Source organism: Dama dama, chromosome 20, assembly GCF_033118175.1.
Source record: "Dama dama isolate Ldn47 chromosome 20, ASM3311817v1, whole genome shotgun sequence".
Taxonomy (NCBI): Eukaryota; Metazoa; Chordata; class Mammalia; order Artiodactyla; family Cervidae; genus Dama; species Dama dama.
Genome location: NC_083700.1, coordinates 96849466 through 96871070, shown reverse-complemented (window position 1 = coordinate 96871070; position 21605 = coordinate 96849466). Strand labels below are relative to the sequence as shown.

The following is a 21605-nucleotide window of genomic DNA, read 5'->3' as shown; positions in this document are numbered from 1 at the left end:
CACTGCCAGGGTCCAATATATAACTACAGATTTTTCATCTCTTCTATCATTTCCACCACTCATGAGTAGGTTACTCATGCCAGTCAATCAGTACTAAAGCAAAACCACATCTTATCCATTCTATTTTTGTCTTGGGGAATGGCTTGGGAGCTTGCTACTTGTGAATTCACTATCAAGCCATACTGCTTGGTGCTTTTCTTGGCTCCTCATTTTCCTAGGATCCTTACTACACAAGACAAAGATGGGCTCTTCACCTGCCTGGGGCTCCTGGGTGGGTTGAAGACAGCTCAAACTCTAGGCCCATCTCCACTCCCTCTTCCCCAGATGCTCTTCAACCTTAGGATAGCTGGAATTTCTTCTTGGCCTGGAGCCTCCTCACCCCCCAGTTCCTCCAGCATTCTACCTTTTAGGACTCTGAAGTATCCACCCTCAGAGCTCTTTCTCCAAACCTCTAAGGGCACTAGTAGGGCTTTCATATGTACCTTGAAGTCTTCATGGATTGGAGCTCTTGCTGGGTATCTACAATCACCTCAACTGATGGAGTTTCCTTCATCCCATGACTTGAGCTGCCTCCCTTCCTCCTTTTCCTATGTTAATTTCAATAACTGGAAGAATCTAAAAGACTATTCTGGGTCTCACAGCTGAAATTTTCCCCAAAGCCTTACTTTAAGATAACATTAGTCCTTCCCTATTATACAGAGAACTTGATTCATACTGTTTAGAACTTTGGCTTCTGTTTCCTCTGCCTCCTATAAGTGTGTCTCCAACCCCAATTCAAAAGTAGGCACCTTTAAAGAAAAAGGGCTTCCCTGGTGGCTCAGAGGGTAAAGCATCTGCCTCCAATGCAGGAGACCTGGGTTCGATCCCTGGGTTGGGAAAATCTCCTGGAGAAGGAAATGGCAACCCACTCCAGTATTCTTGCCTGGAGAATCCCATGGATGGAGGAGCCTGGTAGGCTACAGTCCACAGGGTCACAAAGAGTCAGACACTACTGAGCGACTTCACTTTCTTTCTTCCTTTTTTTAAAGAAAAAAAAAGTACGCATCTTTTCTCACACCCTCCAATAGAGCATAGAAAAAAAATCGAAACAACCTTATGACTATAAACCTTTCCAACTGCTAAAATGGTCAGAGTGTTTGGCACTCAGCCAGCTAACACCGAGACCTTGGTAGCCTTGAAAACTCCCTTTGTCAGACTCAGAGTTTCTGCTCTCACTTCTCCACTAGTGGTATCCACCACTTGTAGTATCTCAGCAGAGGGCCCAACCAAGAGCACACTTTCCTCATGCCAGAGGTTGCCTTCCCCCGAAATACTCTCAACTTTTGGATCTCACAAATCTCTAACTGAATGGCCTTTCCTTTCACCTGTCCCCAGCAATTAGTGACACCCCAACTCGGGTGACAGTTGGAACTATCTGTTTTCATGTAGGAGAAATTCTAACCATATCCAACACTGAAAATCTGTTCCCTGGTATCTGCCTAGTACTGCAGCCCAGTTCACATCTTTAGAAACTTGAGTAAGGCTGTGTTCTCTCTCCTCCTGAAGACCTTACTGGGCCCTCTATCTGCCCAGGTACCTAACAGAAAAGTTGCACATCTTTTCAATTTCAGATTTTTCACAGTTCTTTTAAATCCCACAATGCATAGAGATTTCTAGAAGACTACATCTACTACCATGCACAAATTTTGTAATGTTATCTTTGTCATTATCCTAAACATTTATTGGCTTTATTTCTAGATATAGTGATGAGTTCATGGTATGGATAAATTTCAATAAGATTTATAAGAATTCCAGGCAGAATCCCCAAAATATAACCACATATTCTCAGCTTTATTTGCTTCCAATTATCAAATGAGATTATATTATTTAGTAACCTTTTGTACCTTATTTATTCTAGCATGAACACCCACTTCCCTACTTGTAGAAATTAATCCCTCCTCAGCTATTTCAGACACTCTCTCCAGGGTCTTTTGAGTCCTCAAGAATAAGTTCTACAGGAACTTACATGGGGTCCAGTGGCTAAGACTCCACACTTCCAGTGCAATGGGCCTGGGTTCAATCTCTAATCAGACAACCAGATTCCACATGCTCAACTAAGAGTTTGCATGCCACAACTAAAGATCCTGCATATCTCAACTAAGACCCAATAGCCAAACTAGAGAAAAGAAAAGAATAAGTTTTTCAATGGCTGGTCATCTTGCCACCATACTACTATTTAAGCTTATGTCAGATGACTCCCAGGAACTTTAACTGGGCTAGGGGATTTGCCCAAAACCACAGATGTTTCAGTGTTCTTTTAACACCTTCACATTATCTGCATTGTCAACTCTGTCACCTGCCAACTTTGATCCAAGATTTTCACCTAAACATTAGCTTTGGGTTTTAAATCTTTAACAATACTGAATGTGTTCAACATGACAGAACACTTATTAGACACATAACTGTTTCAAAAGAATTCACCTTTAAAAATTGTATTTAACATGTAAGATTGGACAGTGTGATATTAACTAAAAGGTAGACACATAGATCAATGGAACAAAATAGAGAATTCAGAAATAGTCCCACACATATATTCTCAACTAACTTAACAAAAGTGCAAAGGCAGTTCAATGGAGAAAGGATAGTCTTTTCAACAAATGGTGGTGAAACAATTAGATACCCACATGCAAAAAAAGAACAAACAACAACACATATCACATTTTATATAAAAATTAATTCAATGTGGATTGTAGACCTAAATGTAAAACCTAAAACTATGAAGCTTGTAGAAGAAAACACAGGAAAAAAATCTTTCTTTGATATGACATAACAGAGCAATCCATAAAAGAAAAAAATTGATAAACTGGACTTCCTCAAAATTAAAAACATCTGCTTATGAAAGTGGAGAAGGCAATGGCAACCCACTCCAGTACTCTTGCCTGGAAAATCCCATAGACGGAGGAGCCTGGTGGGCTGCAGGCCATGGGGTCGCTAAAAGTCAGACACGACTGAGCAACTTCACTTTCACTTGTCACTTTCATGCATTGGAGAAGGAAATGGCAACCCACTCCAGTGGTCTTGTCTGGAGAATCTCAGGGATGGGGGAGCCTGGTGGGCTGCCATCTATGGGGTCGCACAGAGTCCAACACAACTGAAGTGACTTAGCAGCAGCAGCAACAGCTTATGAAAGAAACTGTTGGATTTCCCTGGTGGTCCAATAGTTAAGAATCCGCTTTGCAATGCAAGGGACACCAGTTCAATCCTTGATCCAAAAAGCTCCCACATGCCACGGGGCAACTCAGGCCATGTGCCACAACTAATGAGCCTGAGCTTTGGAGCCCGCAGGCCCCAACTACTGAGCCCATGTGCCACAACTACCGAAGCCTGTGCACCCTAGATCCTGTACTGCACACCAAGAGAGCCACCACAATGAGAAGCCCTTGCACCACAGCTAGAGAGTAGCCCCTGCTCGCCACAACTAGAGAAAGCCCATGTGCAGCAATGAAGATCCAGCACAGCCAAAAATTTAAAAAAATAAATACATAGATAATTGTTTTAAAAAGTTTCTGTTAAGAGAATAAAAGAAAGGTACAGACTGAGAGAAAATATTTCCAAGTCACATACAACAACGGACTTGTATCCAGAATATATAAAGAACTTAATAATAAGAAAACAAATCACTTCATAAAAAATGGGCAAGAGATATGGACAATTCACCAATAAAGATAGACAGCATATTAAAATATGCTTAACACCATCAATCAATAGGGAAATGTAAATTAAAACCACAATGAAACACTAAATGCCTATTAGAATGGCTTTAAAAAGCAAACCCTGACAATACCAAGTGTTGGTGAAAATGTGGCACAAATGGAATGTTCATATATGGCTGGTGGGAATTTAAAATTGTACAGCCACTTTGGAAAATAATTTGGCAGTTTATTATAAAATTAAATATACAATTACCATATGATCCCCAAATTCCACTCTTAGGTATTTACGTAAGAAAAATGAAGATTTACATTCAGACAAAAACCTGCACACAAGTGTCCAAAGCAATTTCATCCAAAATCACAAAAAAACTGGAAACAATACAAATATCTTTTAACTGGTGAATGGATAAACTATGGTATGTCCATAAAATTGAATGCTACTCAGCAGTAAAAGGAATAAATTACTGATACACTCAACAACATGAATAAATCACAAATGCATTGTGCTAAGTGAAAGAAATCAAACTCAAAAAACTACATGCCTTATGATGATTCTATTTATGTATTATTCTGGAAAAGACAAAATTATAGAAACAGAAACCAGTGACTCTCAGGGATGGGGATGGAGGAGGGTGTTGATTACAAACATGCAGTATGAGGGACTTTTTTAGGATAATACAACTATTCTGTATTTTAATTGTTATGGTAGTGAAATGACTGTACGCATTTGTCTAAACCAGTGCTTCTCAACAGGGGGCGATCTGCTCCCTAGAGGCTATCAGACAATGTCTGAAGACATTTGTGGTTGTCACAATGCAAAGAGGGAGTGATATTGGCATCTAATTGGTAGAAGCCAGAGACACTGCTAAACCTTTTACAATGCAACAGGACACCCCCCACAGCAAAGAATTATCTGCCCCCAAGTGTCAGTAGTGCCAAGGCTGAGAAACCCCAGTCTAAACCAGAGGTCAGAAAATTACAGCCCCAGTCAATTCTAAAGGAAATCAACCCTGAATATTCATCCAAAGGACTGATGCTGAAGCTGAAACTCCAATACTTTGGCCACCTGATGCAAAGAGCCAACTCATTGAAAAAGACCCTGATGCTGAGAAAGACTGAGAGCAGGAGAAGGGGGAGACAGAGGATGAGATGGTTGGATGGCATCACCGACTCAATGGACATGAGTCTGAGCAAACTCTGGAGAGAGTAAAGGACAGGGAAGCCTGGCATTCTGCAGTTCATGGAGTTGCAAATAGTCAGACACTACTTAGTGACTGAACAACAATATATATCAAATTTCAGTGTTCATAAATAGTCATGTTCATTCATTTATGTATTATCTGGTGATCCAAAGGCAGAGCTGAGTATTTGTGACAGACTGTGTGTCCACAAAGCCTAAAATATTTTTCTTTACAGTTAAGTCTAAACCCACAAAAATATACACAAAAAATAGTATATTTTACTTATGTAAAAATTTTAAGGTAAATTTTAAAATGTGAAATTATAGATGCCTATATTGAATTATTACAAACTGTGCTAAAACACACTCCTTTCCATAAATATGCTTGTCTTTTCTGATGCTCCTTATAGAAGGCAAATAGCAAATAATAGGAATTCATTGCTGGCTGGGTTCTGATGTGAAAGTTTTCCTGTATAAAAAAATCATATGCAACATCTCTGAACATGAAGAACCTCACTTGGGCTCCTGGATACAGGGACAGTTCTCTGGACAAGACTTCTGTGGTGAAGCAACTAATACCCCATGCACTTGTCATCAGATCAGTGATGGGGTCTGACTGGGTTTCTCTGACCGTGACTGCCCATGAACTGTATGGGGCATTTATCACACTGTCTCAGACAGACCAGCTGACCATCATGCACATGGGCCTAAGAGCCTGTCAATTAGCTCTTGTCCTTTAGCCCCTGTCCAAACACTTAAATGCCCTGGCCCTAGAACTGTAGTCATGATATCAGTCCCCTTCAGACCCTGAAAGCGTGATCAGGCATGAGCTCCCTGTGTCCTACCATCCCTCATCTCCACTTGGACAAACTGTCAGTTAATTAGCTAACGCAGGTAAAAATGCTTGAAGCTGAAAAATGCTCAGCTGGGCTATTAAAATAATCATCTGCTGGGTCCTCTCCCTTCACTTCCTGCCCCTCCAAAGTCAGCTCACAGGACTGTGGGTGGGAAAACTCCACAGGAGGTGGCTGAGTAGTCATTCATGTTCCAGGCCGGAACCCCATCCCCCAGTCTCCCAATACTGATGCTCTGGATTCAGCCAACTAGTATTGTAAATCCTGAGGTCCAGAGTCTGGACTGGCTTTTTTCTTTTAGAAGAATTGGCAGCATGGCAGGTCTGGGTTCCCCCAAAGTATCAAATTTTGGTTATCTTTGATTACTTTCTTCAGCTAGATAGACCATTTAGAAAGTCAGAACAGCCTTTTGAAAAGATTATGTGGGAATCACAGCATTATTTGCTCCAAGATTACAGAGCTTTCAAACCGACATTCCCAGGGCCCAAATTCAATTCTCCATCTCTCAGTTCAAGCTGCTCTGGGAGCCAGGAGAAATCCCTGTTCAGAAAGTTGATCCCCGCAGGACAGAGTGATGACTAGAGTACTCCTAGGTGCTGAAGTTCCGTGCAGTTATCAAATGCCAAAACAGGAAGGTGCCCAGGGTTGACACCCATGTTACTCCTGTCCATTTCCCCTTTCTGAAAGGTATTTCCATGGAGTAGGACTGAAAATAGCTGACCTCAATCTCCCAAAGCCCAATTGCAGAAGAGTTGAGAGCAGTTTCATTGTAGTCATATTTGGGCAATTCCTGTCTTGTTCTCTGATGATCCTTGGGGAATAGTTAAAGTATCTTATTTCACCCTGTATCTCTATCATCCATCCTCTCCAGCTCCGTTCCTAAGGCCTCATCATTACTCATCAGGGCAGTTCCTACAGCTTCCTCTCTCTGAATTCCCATCACCCTCTTTGTCCATGCTGACCCTCAGCTCTCCTCCTCTGCAACCAGACAGATCATTCAAAAACACAATTGTGACTGTATCATTCCCTGAAAGTATCTGATAGCGCTATAATTTACAGGGCAAGTCCAAAATTAGCAACTTGATAACCAAATCTCTTCAAAATCTTGTCCCACTTCCAATCTATTATGCTCATCCCATACCAGGCAATTTCCCCTTCCCCACCTGTGACTTGAGCATGCCAGCCTCTGTGCCCAGGCTCACACTTTTTTCCCCTTCTGGAAAGGCCTCTCCACCTTGTCTCTGTCCATGAGAAGACTTTCCTCAAAAGACAGCCAAGGGTTTCCCTGGTGGCTCAGTGGTAAAGAATTTGCCTTCCAATGCAGAGACACAGGTTCAATCCCTGGTCCAGGAAGATCCCACATGCCATGGAGCAAGTAAGCCTATGCACCACAAGTATTGAGCTTGTGCTCTAAAGCCCGGAAACTGCAACTGCTGAGCCCATGAGCTGCAGCTACGGAAGCCCTTGTGCCCTTGAGCTGGTGCTCTGCAACAAGAGAAGCCACCACAATGAGAAGCCCATGCACCACAACTAGAAAGTAAGCCCCCACTTGCGACAACTATATGTCAAGGCTGTATATTATCACCCTGCTCATTTAACTTATATGCAGAGTGCATCATGCAAAATGCTGGGCTGGATGAAGCACAAGCTGGAATCAAGATTGCCAGGAGAAATATCAATAACCTCAGATGTGCAGATGACATCACCCTTATGGCAGAAAGCGAAAGTGAAGGTGAAAGTGAAGGTCACTCAGTTGTGTCCAATTCTTTGTGACTGAAACTATATAGTCCATGGAAGTCTCCAGGCCAGAATACTGGAGTGGGTAGCCTTTCCCTTCTCCAGGGGATCTTCTCAACCCAGGGATCAAACCCAGGTCTCCCACATTGCAGGCAGATTCTTTACCAGCTGAGCCACAAGGGAATCACAAGAATACTGGAGTGGGTAGCCTATCCATTCTCCAGAGGATCTTCCTGACCCAGGAACCAGGGTCTCCTGCATTGCAAGTGAATTCTTTACCAACTGAGCTATGAGACAAGCCCCTGGCAGAAAGCAAAGAGGAACTAACGAGCCTCTTGATGAGCCTCTCATCTTAAGAGAGTGAAAAAGCAGGCTTAAAACTCAACATTCAAAAAACGAAGATCATGGCATCCGGTCCCACCACTTCATGGCAAATATATGGGGAAACAATGGAAACAGTGACAGATTTTATTTTCCTGGGTTCCAAAACCACTCCAGAGATGGTTGCATGGCATCACTGACTCCATAGACATGAGTTTGAGCAAACTCTAGGAGACAGTGAAGGACAAGGAAGCCTGGTGTGCTGGGGTCTCAAAGAGTCAGACACAACTGAATGACTGAACACCACCACCTTGCCACAATTAGAGAAAAGCCTGTGCAGCAACAAAGATACAAAAATACATAAATACATAAAATACAAAATACATAAATAAGGAGACAAAAGTCAGCCCAAATGCCACCTCCTCCATGAAGCTTTCCATAGCTCACCTTTGAATTCCCAGAGCACTTTGCTAGTTATTCTCTAGGGCCTGCTCTGCTTTTTATGACTGCTGTTAACATACAGATGTACTCTCCCCCATGGGACAGTAGGCAACTTAAGAAAATCTTATCATCTAGCATGCAGCATACAGTAAGTGCTGGTAATCATTAGTTATTGATGCACAAACTGCCACAGACAGATTATAGGCTAATGAGAGCATGAATCAGAGGAAAAGAACTGGGATAGAGGGAGAACCACTAATCACTATCAAAAAAGAATGGTCAACAAGGTCAAAGGCGTAACTGTCTTAATGACAACAACTTACAAGGCCTAGACCTTGTGCTACCCATCACATTTACTCATCATATCCACTCTGTTATATAGGTATTATTCTCATCTAAATTATTTAGATGAAAAATTGAGGCTCTGGGAGGGCAAATTCATTTTTTCAGCCACCAACCTCCTTGTTGGTCTATAAACACTTCTTACAGAGCTCACTTCGGAAGCACATATCCTAAAATTGGAATGATACAGAGAAGATTCGCATGGCCCCTGTGCAAGGATGACATGCAAATCCATGAAGCATTCCATATGTTTTTGTATTCTAGCACATATGTATGGAATCTAGAAAAATGGTACTGAAGAATTTATTTAGAGGGCAGCAATGGAGAAACAGACAGAGAATACACTTATGGACATGGGGAGAGGGGAGGAGAGGGTGAGAAGTATGGTAAGAGTAACATGGAAACTTACATTACCATGTGTAGAATAGATAGCCAATGAGAATTCGTTGTATGTCTCAAGAAACTTAAACTGGGACTCTGTACCAACCTAGAGGGGTGAGATGGGGACAGAGCTGGGAGGGAGGTTCAAAAGGGAGAGGATATATGTATACCTATGGCTGATTCATGGTGAGGTTTGATAGAAAACAACAAAATTCTGTAAAGCAATTATCCTTCAATTAAAAAATAAATTAAAAAAAAAAACCCAAACACACACCTTACATACTACCACCTCAGAGCCTTTATACTTGCTCTACTCTCACCTGAAACATTCTTTCCCCAAGTATAGACAGGGCTTGCTGCCTCCCTTCTTATAGGTCTTTTATTAAATATCACATTATTAGGCTTCCTGTCTCCACCATATAAAAAGTGGCAAATAGCTAACCCCCAGGCATTTCATCTCCCTCTCACTTGCTTTATCACCATATCACTTGTTTCTATCCTTCATATTACATATTTTGTTTAATTTTATTTTGTCTTATTGGCCACTGCCTGAGGCATGTGGGATCTTAGTTCCCTAACCAGGGATGGGAACTATGCCCCCCTGCAGTGGAAGTATGGAATCTTAACCAGGGAAGTCCCTACATATTTTATTTATTTGGATATTTTCACTCTCTCCCCACTAGATTATAAATTTCACAGTCACACTGGTCGGGGCAAAGCCCCTTGTCAGGGGCAAAGCCCAGATTCAAATCCAGTTCTGAATCCAAAGCCAGATGACAAAATTATAGTCTTATGAGGCAAAGGAAATAGCCTTGGTCTTTATGGCCCTCAAAGACAAATGCCTTTGATCACAGAGGAAGCATTAAGGAGGCTGATTTCATCTTAATATGAGTACAGTATTGTTGTTAGCTGGAGTCCTCTCTGCCTCTTAAGAACCAAATAAGGGAATTCCCTGGCCGTCCAGTGATTAGGACCCCATGCTTTCATTGCTGAGGGTCCAGGTTCAATCCCTGGTCAGGGAACTAAAATTCCACAGCCAATTAGCATAGCCAAAAAAACAGAACAAACAAACAAAAAAAACCCAGATAATATTAGTCAAACCCTCATTCCCCAAAATTCCCAGAAACATTCCCAAAGATTATTGGAAATCCCCAGGGCAATTACATTGCCGTAATAACCTCTGTCTCTGCATTCCTGCTTCCACTATCTGAATTTAGCTCATGGATTGCCTCACATCCCCTGTGTGTTATCCTTGTCCTGCACCTGGTCCTCAGTCCTTTGTCATCAAAAACAATCGCTTGCTCCAATGCTTTGTTACCAAACTTTACTGAAGATTCATGGGACAGAGAGAACTTAGCACAACTGCAGGAGACTTTTGAAATTTAGTATTAGAAATTATTGTTCTTAAAAGCCTTTCTGGTACTATGCCATATTATTTGACTTTCCTTTCTCTCCAGCCTTCTCTTTCTTGCCCCCTCAAATTCTCAAAAGCAAAAACAAACAAAACAAAATGCCCCTTATCTTATTCAAATCATTTAAGTTCCTTCCTGCCCCCAACCTCAGCTGTCTCTAACCTCTTCTTTACTTTTTTCTTTTGACTGTGGGGGGTCTTTGTTATGGCACATGGGCTCTTCATTGCTGCATGTGGGCTACTCTCCAGCTGCAGTGACTGGGGGGTACTCTCCCCTTGTGGTGCACAGGCTTTTTGTTACAGTGGGTTCTCTTGTTGCAGAGCATGGGCTCTAGGGCACGCTGGCTCAGTAGTCATGGCCCACGGGCTTACTTGCCCTACAGCATATGGGGTCTTAGTTCCTGGACCAGGGATCAAATCAGTGACCCCTGCATTGGCAGGCAAATTATTAACCACTTGGCCATCAAGGAAGTCCCTAATCTCTTGCTTTCTTTTCTTTTTTTTTTAAATCTCTTGCTTTCTAAAGCCATGGATTTGGCCAAAATACTTGTGAAACCATTTACCTTAGATTGGAACTTGAATCCACATGCTGGGACTCGAACTAGGCCAAAACCTTGCTTGGGACTTGAACCCACGTGACTGGGACTTGAACCCAGCCAAAACCCACAGTCCTCCAACAGAGATCACAGACCTAGTTTCAGGACCTAATGAAGTTCTTGATGTCTCATTGCAGAAAAAGTTCAGTGAGAGACAAAGTGATAAGCAAGAAGTAGATATGTTCTACTTCTTGGAAAGTAGAACACATTCTGTGGAAAGAAACACATTCCACAGAGTGGAAAGAAACACATTCCACAGAGTGTGGGCCATCACAGAGTGAGGGTGACAGCCCCCAAATGTAGCGTGGTTAGTTTTTATGGGCTGGGTAATTTCATAGGCTAGTGAGTGGGAGGATTATTTCAACTATTTTGGGGAAGGGGTGGAAATTTCCAGGAATTGGGCCACCACCAACTTTTTGATCTTTTGATGGTGCCTTGGAACTGTCATGGACTTCCCTAGTGGCTCAGAAGATAAAGAATCTGTCTGCAATGCAGGAGACCTGGGTTCGATCCCTGGGTTGGGAAAATCCCCTGGAGAAGGGAATTTCTGCAGGAATCCCCTGCAGAAATAAATTTCAGCAAAGAGACAAGTAGTAGTGACACAAATAAAGGCCTTATTGGGGGAAAAGTTACGTGTGCATAGATATGTGTCACCAGATATGCAGATGACACTACCCTTATGGCAGAAAGTGAAGAAGAACTAAAGAGCCTCTTGATGAAAGTGAAAGAGGAGAGTAAAATAGTTGGCTTAAAACTCAACATTTAGAAAACTAAGATCACGGCATCTGGTCCCATCACTTCATGGGAAGTAGATGGGGAAACAGTGGAAACAGTGTATTTTAGGGGACTCCAAAATCACTGCAGATGGTGACTGTGGCTATGAAATTAAAAGACGCTTGCTCGTTGGAAGAAAAGCTATGACAAACCTAGGCAGCATATTAAAAAGCAGAGACATTACTTTGCCAACAAAGGTCCGTCTAGTCAAGGCTATGGTTTCTCCAGTAGTCATGCATGGTTGTGAGAGCTGGTCTATAAAGAAAGCTGAGCACTGAAGAATTGATGCTTTTGAACTGTGGTGTTGGAGAAGACTCTTGAGAGTCCCTTGAATTGCAAGGGGTTCAAACCAGTCAATCCGAAAGGAAATTAGTTCTGAATATTAATTGGAAGGACTGCTGCTAAAGCTGAAGCTCCAATACTTTGGCCACCTGATGTGAAGAACTGACTCATTAGAAAAGACCCTGATGCTGGGAAAGATTGAAGGCCGGAGGAGAAGGGGATGACAGAGGATGAGATGGTTGGATGGCATCACCGACTCAATGGACATGGATCTGAGCAAGCTCCAGGAGTTGGTGATGGATAGGGAAGCCTGGTGTGTTGCAGTCCATGCGGTAGCAAAGTGTCAAACACGACTGAGTGACTGAACTGAACTGAGACAGATGTGGGTGGGTTCAGATAGAGAGTCATGGCTTTGTGGTAGTTTAAATCACTTATATGAGGCATTTCTTCTGTATTTCCTCTGGCCAGTCAACTTGCTTTGCCTGGATCTGAGTCTGTATTTGGTATATAACTCAGTGTCCTCTCCTATGTGTACATGTATCTCTTAGCCAAGATGGATTCTAGCACAGAGGTCTATGTGGCATCACCTACTATGGGGTGGTGCCCCCTCCCTTTTAGGCCCCTGAGGAGTCATTCTGTGCATGTGTAGTCAGGAAGGTCTTCTTGACCTCAGGAATGAGAAATATGTGGTCTCTTTTTTTTTGCTGTTCTTCTTACTGAATTTTTTTTCTTTTACTTTTTTTCTTTATTGTAATTAGAAGAAAACGCTCCACAACACTGAATTGCTCCTTTATCTTTTATCTGAGGTCCTCCCTGCTCCTGCCAATATCTTATCTTGGAGTATCTGCCCACAGGGAACACATCTATCTACCATCTCAATGGAAGATTACCTCTGTAGGTAGTGAGCACCCCATCCTTGGAATTACCCAAGCAAAGGCCTGATTCAAATACTTGGAGATTTATATTATAGAACATGAATGAAGAACACTGTAAATATTCTTCAAATTTCAGAACCTATGATTCTGTAACAATTTGGGACTTTTTTCTGAACACCATGCAAAACCATATGACCTTTTCAATTGCATATAACAGAGAACTAGTTCAAATTGGCTTTAAAGTGGGGAGGGGTGGATTCATTGCCTCATGTAAAGCAAGGTAGCTGAATCCAAGTGCTCAAAGTCTTCAGTATATCTTCCCCATTTCTTGGCACTGCTTAACTAGTGTTGGCTTCTGTCTTACATGGACTCTCCCCTTGATTGGCAAAAGCCACCAGTCAGTTCCAGGCCTTCATTCTTTAACTTCACTCTCTCTTTTCCCAAATCCCTAACAGGAGAGATGGCCTCTGCCTCCCAGTTGTTCCAGTGAAAGGCTTTCATTGCTCCATTTGGATGAAATGCCCATCACTAAACCAATTCCTGTGATTACTGACCATGCCAGGGTCTCAATGCCCATCCCTGGAATTCAGAGGTGGAGATGGCTCATTTGAATCACATTGAAACAGGAGGGAAAGGGGACAGGGCACAACCTTTAAAAGAATTAAAACCGTTTACCTCAGACTGGGACTTGAACCCATGTGCTGGGACTCACGGAGAAGGCAATGGCAACCCACTCCAGTACTCTTGCCTGGAAAATCCCATGGGCAGGAGGAGCCTGGTAGGCAGCAGTCCATGGGGTCACTAGGAGTCGGACATGACTGAGTGGCTGAACTGAATTGAACTGAATTTCATAGACTAATGAGTGGGAGAATTATTCCAACTATCTTGGGGAGTTCAGTTGAGTTCAGTCACTCAGTCATGTCTGACTCTTTGCGGCCCCATGGACTGAAGCATCCTAGGCTTCCCTGTCCATCACCAACTCCCGGATCTTGCTCAAACTCATGTCCATTGAGTTGGTGATGCCACCCAACCATCTCATCCTCTGTCATCCCCTTCTCCTCCCGCCTTCAATCCTTCCCAGCATCAGGGTCTTTTCTAATGAGTCAGTTCTTCACATCAAGTGGCCAAAGTATTGGAGCTTCAGCTTTAGCAGCAGTCCTTCCAATTAATATTCAGAACTAGTTTCCTTTCGGATTGACTGGTTTGAACCCCTTGCAGTCCAAGGGACTCTCAAGAGGCTTCTCCAACACCACAGTTCAAAAGCATCAATTCTTCAGTGCTCAGCTTTCTTTATAGTCCAGCTCTCACAACCGTGCATGACTACTGGAGAAACCATAGCCTTGACTAGACGGACCTTTGTTGGCAAAGTAATGTCTCTGCTTTTTAATATGCTGCCTAGATTTGTCATAGCTTTTCTTCCAACGAGCAAGTGTCTTTTAATTTCATAGCCACAGTCACCATCTGCAGTGATTTTGGAGTCCCCCAAAATAAAGTCTGACACTGTTTCCACTGTTTCCCCATCTACTTCCCATGAAGTGATGGGACCAGATGCTGTGATCTTAGTTTTCTAAACGTTGAGTTTTAAGCCAACTATTTTACTCTCCTCTTTCACTTTCATCAAGAGGCTCTTTAGTTCTTCTTCACTTTCTGCCATAAGGGTAGTGTCATCTGCATATCTGAGGTTATTGATATTCCTCCCAGCTATCTTGATTCCAGCTTGTGCTTCATCCAGCCCAGCATTTCACATGATGTACTCTGCAATAAGTTAAATAAGCAGGATGACAATATACAGCCTTGACGTACTCCTTCCCCAATTTGGAACCAGTCTGTTTTTCCATGTCCAGTTCTAACTGTTGCTTCCTGACTTGCATACAGATTACTCAGGAGGCAGGTAAAGTGGTCTGGTATTCCCATCTCTTTAAGAATTTTTCATAGTTTGTTGTGATCCACACAGTCAAAGGCTTTGGCATAGTCAATAAAGCAGAAGTAGATGTTTTTCTGGAATTCTCGTGCTTTTTTGATGATCCAATGGATGTTGGCAGTTTGATCTCTGGTTCCTCTGCCATTTCTAAATCCAATTTGAACATCTGGAATTTCATGGTTCACATACTGTTGAAGCCTGGCTTGGAGAATTTTGAGCATTACTTTGCTAGCATGTGAGATGAGTGAAATTGTACAGTAGTTTGAACATTCTTTGGCATTGCCTTTCTTAGGGATTGGAAAGAAAACTGACCTTTTCCAGTCCTGTGGCCACTGCTGAGTTTTCCAAATTTGCTGGCATATTGAGTGCAGCACTTTCACAGCATCATCCTTTAGCATTTGAAATAGCTTATCGGGAATTCCATCACCTCCACTAGCTTCGTTCATAGTGATGCTTCCTAAGGCCCATTTGACTTTGCACTCCAGGATATCTGGCTCTAGATGGCCTTACAAATAGCTGAGAAAAGAAGAGAAGCTAAAGGCAAAGGAGAAAAAGAAAGATATACCCATTTGAATGCAGAGTTCCAAACGATAGCACGAAGAGATAAGAAAGCATCCCTCAGTGATCAATGCAAAGAAATAGAGGAAAATAGAATGGGAAAGACTAGAGATCTCTTCAAGAAAATTAGAGATACCAAGGGAACATTTCATACAAAGATGGGCACAATTAAGGACAGAAGTGGTATGGACCTAAGGGAAACAGAAGATATTAAGAAGAGGTGGCAAGAATGCACGGAAGAACTGTACAGAATAGGTCTTCATGACCCAGATAACCACAATGGTGTGATCACTCACCTAGAGCCAGACATCCTGAAGTGTGAAGTCAAGTGGGCATTGGGAAGCATCTTGAGGAAGGAGTGGAGATTGCCAGGAACTGGGCCACTCCCACTTTTTGGTCTTTTGATGGTGCCTTGGGACTGTCATGGAGCCTCTGGTTGTATCATTTAGCTTGCTGATTGAGGAAAAAGCTATAAGAAAATAACCCAAAATACAGATAAAGATATATGTACAAAGATTTTCATCATAGCATTATTATAATAACAAAGAAAGAAAGAGGGATTTCTCTGATGGTCCAGTGGTTAAGAATCCACCTTCCATTGAAGAGGACATGAGTTTGATCCCTGGTCAGAGAACTAGGATCCCACATGCCATGGGGCAACTAAGCCCTCATGACTCGACTAGACAGAAGCCTGCAGGCTGCAGTGGACGATCTTGTGTGCTGAAGCTAAGACCTGCCATAAGCAAAAAGACAATAAAACATTAATAAATATTTTAGGAAAGAAAGAAGGAGGGAAAGAAAGAAAGAAAGAAAGAAAAGGCCTGTATGTCTAAGGATGCTGCTGCTAAGTCATGTCAGTCGTGTCCGACTCTGTGTGACCCCATAGATGGCAGCCCACCAGGCTCCCCCATCCCTGGGATTCTCCAGGGAAGAACACTGGAGGGGGTTGCCATTTCCTTCTCCAATGCCTGAAAGTGAAAAGTGAAAGTGAAGTCGCTCAGTCATGTCTGACTCTGTGCAACCCCATGGACTGTAGCCTACCAGGCTCCTCCGTCCATGGGATTTCCCAGGCAAGAGTACTGGAGTGGTTTGCCATTGCCTTCTCCGTCTAAGGATGGGGGAGTGGTAAAATATATATATATGGTAACTCCATATACTAGAAGATTATGCAGTCATATAAAATTTTTTAATGGTTTTAAATCATGAGATAGTTCCTACAATTTTATTGACTAAGAAAGCAAGACACAAAATTGTCTATGCAGTATATTAACCATGTAAAAGAAAACTACATATGCCCAGAAATGAAAAAAAGGAAATACTTTAAAATGTTAGCAGTATTTCTCTCTTGATGGATGCTTGATATTTTTCTCTTTTTTTTAAAAAATTTTTCTCTTTTTATTTGCTTGTATTTTCTACAATGACCAAATATTATTTAAACTTTTTTTTTTTTTAAACTACCCCTTCTCAGCTCCTAAATTTGGCCATCCCTTACCAATGGCAAGTTATTTGGACACCTGGAGAAAAAAAAAAAAAAACACTTGATAAGTGACAGATGAAGGTTAGCAACATTTTTTTGTGTGTATGCTAAAAATTCTCCCCAATTGTTCACAGAAAGATCGGGTTTTTTGTAATTGTCAGTCCTCCCTTAGAAAGAATTCATCACTTTGTCACATGATTTTTTTTTTTAAGTAAAACAAAACCTGGGAACAGAACAGAAACTTGTGCTGAACCCTAATATGAAAATGAACAGGCTAACTAGGATTCCAGCTGCCAGTGAAGTACCAGTGCAGAAAGGATGCTCAGACTGATGGATGCCAGAGATCGAGGTAGAAGTACCTCCATTTCAGGCCTGAAATGCCTTGAAGGAATTCCAGCCTGCCAGTTTTGGGGCTCTGTGGACACAGTCTGCCTAAAGGCCCCTCAGATGACAAGGTCTCCCTCACCGCAGGCAGTGGCTGATCGCCAATGACCGCTGGCTGGAAAGACAGACAAGATTATGCTTCTATGACCTCACATATTGTACCACCTCCAGGAAATTCCCCTGCCTCCTTCCTGAGTCCCCAGAACCCCTCTAGACTGCATTTCTCCTTCAAGGAGCCATGGCTGTGGTGCTTTCCCTTACCCTCTTAGATCTAATGTCACCACTGATGATGTGGCAGCTGGAATTGTGAGAAGACATCACACAGAACTTTGTTCACTTCCAAACTCTGACTCTCAATTCCTGAACCTCAGCTTCCTGAGCTACAAAATGGACACAGTAATCTCCACAGCACAGAGCACTGGCGTCCTCCGTGCATGCGTGCTAAGTCACTTCAGTCGTGTCCAACTCTTTGCAACCCTGTGGAATGTAGCCCACCAGGCTCCTCTGTCCTAGGGATTCTCTAGGCAAGAATACTGGAGTGGGTTGCCATGCCCTCCTCCAGAGGATCTTCCCAGGGATTGAACCCACATCTCTTATGTCTCCTACATTGGCAGGCAGGTTCTTTACCACTAGGGCCACTTGGGAAGCCCACTGCCCCCCTCCAGGGACTCTCTATGGGAACCATTTGACAACTCAATCCTCAAGTTCCTATAACATGATTGTGCCCAAAGAAATTGCTGAGCAGTCAAGAACCACAAAGGAATGCTCCCAGGTCTGGCCCACTGGTTAGCAGCACCCCCAACCCAGCCTCCACACCCAGATCTCTCCCCAGTTCTAGCCAAGGAACAGCCAGCCAGTAGTGCTGGTGATACCCCTCCCATCTTATGGACAGAGTAATTGCTGGATGGGACAACAGGACCTCAATTATTGAGGGTCTGTTCAGAGATCAAAGGCATGTTGAAAACTGAACTCAGAGTCCCCTCAAATGTGTTACTCTTTCTGATCCCTCGATCTCTGTCTCAGAGAACAGCAGCACCCTGGGAACCCAAGTTAGAAATCAAGATATGAAGATTTCCCTGGTGGTCCAGGGGTTAAGACTCCATGCTTCCAATGCAGGGGGCATGGGTTTGATCCCTGGTCAGGGAACTAAGATCCCACATTTCCACATGCCAAAAAGGAAAAAAGAAATCAAAATATGCCTCTTATTCAATCTGTCACCAAGTCCTGTCCCTCCTCCCTCTCTCAAATCCATCCACTTCTTCCCACCCCACAGGTGCCGCATAGTTCAAGCCATTACCTTCCTCCTCACAGGTCTCCTTGACCCCACACTGCCCCATTAGGAATCTATCTCCTCCTGCCTCTGCTGAAAACACCTCAACAGCTCTTAGAAAGGAAACCAGCCTCAGGAACTGAGCCTCTACCTTGAACATCTGGCCCCAGCTTACCTTTCTAATCTCATCTCTTTCTACTCCCCGCCTCATGCCTCCTTATTTCCCCCAAATTCAGTCACGTTTCTCACCAACCTGTTCCTCCTCATGCTGTCCCCTCTGTCATTAACATTTTTCCCTTCTTCCTCTTCCACCAACAAGCTTCTACTCATATTCTAAGACTCTGCTCTGATTTCCACTCTTCCAGGAGACTTTTTGCTCCCCATCCTCACCCCCAAACTAGGTTATGTTTTCACTGCTACAACTTGCTGAACACTGTTCCAAGCACCTTTGCTGTCCCAACTCATTTAATCCTCAAATCCACAGACCCTGGCCTAGGTTTTCTTCTTTTTCTTCTTTTTAAAATCTATTTGGCTGCATCAGATCTTAGTTGCAGCATGTAGGATTTCATTGTGGTTCATGGGCTTAGTTGCCCCATGGCATATGGGATCTTAGTTCCCCCACCAGGGATGACACCTGAGTCCCATGCATTGCAAGGCGGATTCTCAACCACTGGACCACAGGGAAGTACCTGTTATTCTTAATCTTACAGATAGGAAAACTGAGGCTTGTAGAAGTTGAAGCAAATTTTCCAAGGCCAAACAGTAAGTAGGCTTTCTAGGGCTGAAAACTAGGTCTACTTTTTTTTTTTTTTTTTAAATAAAAAGAGCTGTATTGTCCTTTTCTGATTATAAAAGTAACAAGAAAAAAGCAGAAGCACTCCTCTTTTTGTCAATGTGTTGAGTATCCTTGGTCAAGGATGCAGTAGTCACTCAGTAAATGCCTCTCCTTATGTTTATACATGCCTGCTGATTTGTATGGATAGCATTTCCTATAAACTGTTCATACCATTCTTCAGGTCTGTTTCCTGAAGTTGGAGCCCCAGCACCCAATACCCCCAACCACCTTGTCCTATCTTCTCCCCTCCCCCTAGCAGTCTCAGGCTCTCAGGCCTCAGATGTGTAACTCCAGCTTTGGTTTCCCTGTGGAACAGTGATCATTCAAATTCGGTCTTGGTGTCCAAACTATGTCTGTGCTGAGATCAAGCCACGCTCAGGCTTGGGGCTGCCCCTCACAAGCCACTCACATACCCACCACGATCTCCACCGCTACGCATGGTCCCGGGTCCAACACCTTCAAATCTCTGCACCAAAACCTCAGGCAGGGACCTGAGTTCCAGCTGCCCACCCTCCACACTCCTAGCTGGGTTCTTAGTGGTGTTCCAGACCACTGCTTCTGGCTCCACACCAGGCGTTCCGGTGCGTTAATTACAGCCCTGCTCCCAACCCCGCCCCGCACCCCACCCCACCCGGGGCTCCCACCGCCACCTCTATCCCAGGGCTACCGAGGAAGGCACCCCACCCACACCCCCACCCCGTTCTAGGCCCTGGCGTCCCCGGGTCAGGGCAGAGCTCCCTCCCACTTCCAGCCCAGCTCTGGCGCTGGGTGCGTCCCGCTTTAGGGAAGAACGTCCGGGAATAATCCAGAGCGGATTTGCATCACAGCAACACTGGATAGGCTCACAGCCTCCAAAGCCCTAAAGCCAAGGACGTCCCTCTCCCGTCACCGCCCAGTGGCCGGATAGGAGGCTGTGAGGAAGTGGAAAGTAAGCTGCTGAAGGGAGGAGGTGTGCACACTGGCCGAGAAAGGTGTAATATCTTCCCCTTAGCTGGCCCCGACCTCGGACAGGGCCTGGGTCCTGCGAGGCTAGGGTTAAAGGAAAAGCCGGCGCCCTGGGGTGGAGAGAGTCTAGCTGCTCCCACCCCTACTGCAAAGTCTCCCAGCCCTGGTCTCCTCAGAGTGGCCCGCCAACTGCTTCTGGACCCTGTATCCCTGCGGCCTCCACCTCTGTGACTGAGCACAGAGTACAGACAGCCCTGACCCCTGTATCACTGGGCATCAGATTTCTCTTCCTCCTGGGGTAATTCATTCATCCCAGGTGGCCAATCGGTGCCCCCTCCAGATGGCTGCTCTTGCTGTTTCTCAGCCAGGAATGTGTTTTATCCCTTTGCATCAGCTAAAACGTTGTCCTTTCTTTAAAACCATCTATACCTTTTCTTTCTTTTTAAATATTTATTTAATTAGCTGCACTGGATCTTTGTTGCAGCATGCAGGATCTTTGATCTTCACTGTGGCGTGTGGGATCTTTAGTTACAGCATGGAAAATTTTAGTTTTGGCATGTGGGATATAGTTCCCTGTCCAGGGATCCAACCTAGGCCCCTTGCATTGGGAGCATGGAGTGGTAGCCACTGGACATCCAGGGAAGTCCCCCACCTACACATTTTCCATGAGGCCTGTAAAGGTCTGTGCCCTGCTTCCGTAAGCTCGCAGTATACAAAATCTGAACCTTTCTTTTAGTCCTGACATCTCTGTTGGTGTATCTACCAAGCAATCTTTGGCAAGTCCTGTTCCCTTTTTGGACCTCAAACTCTTTCCTCACCCTTACAGTGAAGGATCCTTTAGATGACTGCCCCCACCTGCACCGGGTGCCCCTAGTCCTCACCCTATGAATCAGTGACTTCCCCTGATGATGACCCATCTTTGGACAGACCAGACCTATCTGAAATCCTTCCACCTCCTTTGAGTCAGTTACCTGATGCCGTTGTGCACATTGCTGAGTCTTAGGGATCCAAAAAGTGCTGGCACTCTTAAGGTAGTGAGACTAGTGCCAGCATGCCAGGATGCTATCCCAGCTGGAAAGTCCCCTGCCCCAAGCCCTGGAGGCCTGTCAATCAGCTCCAGCTTCAGGGGGCAGAGGCTAGCCCATCCCAGAAAGTCAAGAAGCCTCCACTCACAGCCCCTCCCCAACATATACACACTATCTCCAAGAACAGAGACAGCAGCCTCTCAACCAGGACCACTCTCCAACCCAACCTCCTCACATTCAACCCAGTCCAGCTATCTCCAATCTGAGCTGGAGCATACCCAGAGTTCCCAAGACAAGGAGTCTC

At 43.9% G+C, this 21605-nt stretch overlaps 1 long non-coding RNA gene and 1 other non-coding gene across 3 annotated transcripts in view; one reads left to right on the top strand and one right to left on the bottom strand.

Moving 5' to 3' along the window:
* The window catches only part of LOC133040331 (uncharacterized), a 32850-nt gene that overhangs the window by 9842 nt on the left and 1403 nt on the right, over positions 1 to 21605 (bottom strand). For both annotated transcript variants that reach the window (XR_009688949.1, XR_009688950.1), the window contains exon 2: positions 15662 to 15834. This is a non-coding gene — a long non-coding RNA (uncharacterized LOC133040331). The remainder of the gene's footprint in view (positions 1 to 15661; positions 15835 to 21605) is intronic.
* LOC133041782 (U6 spliceosomal RNA) lies at positions 8714 to 8820 on the top strand. Its single transcript, XR_009689354.1, has one exon. It is a non-coding gene; the product is annotated as a U6 spliceosomal RNA (small nuclear RNA).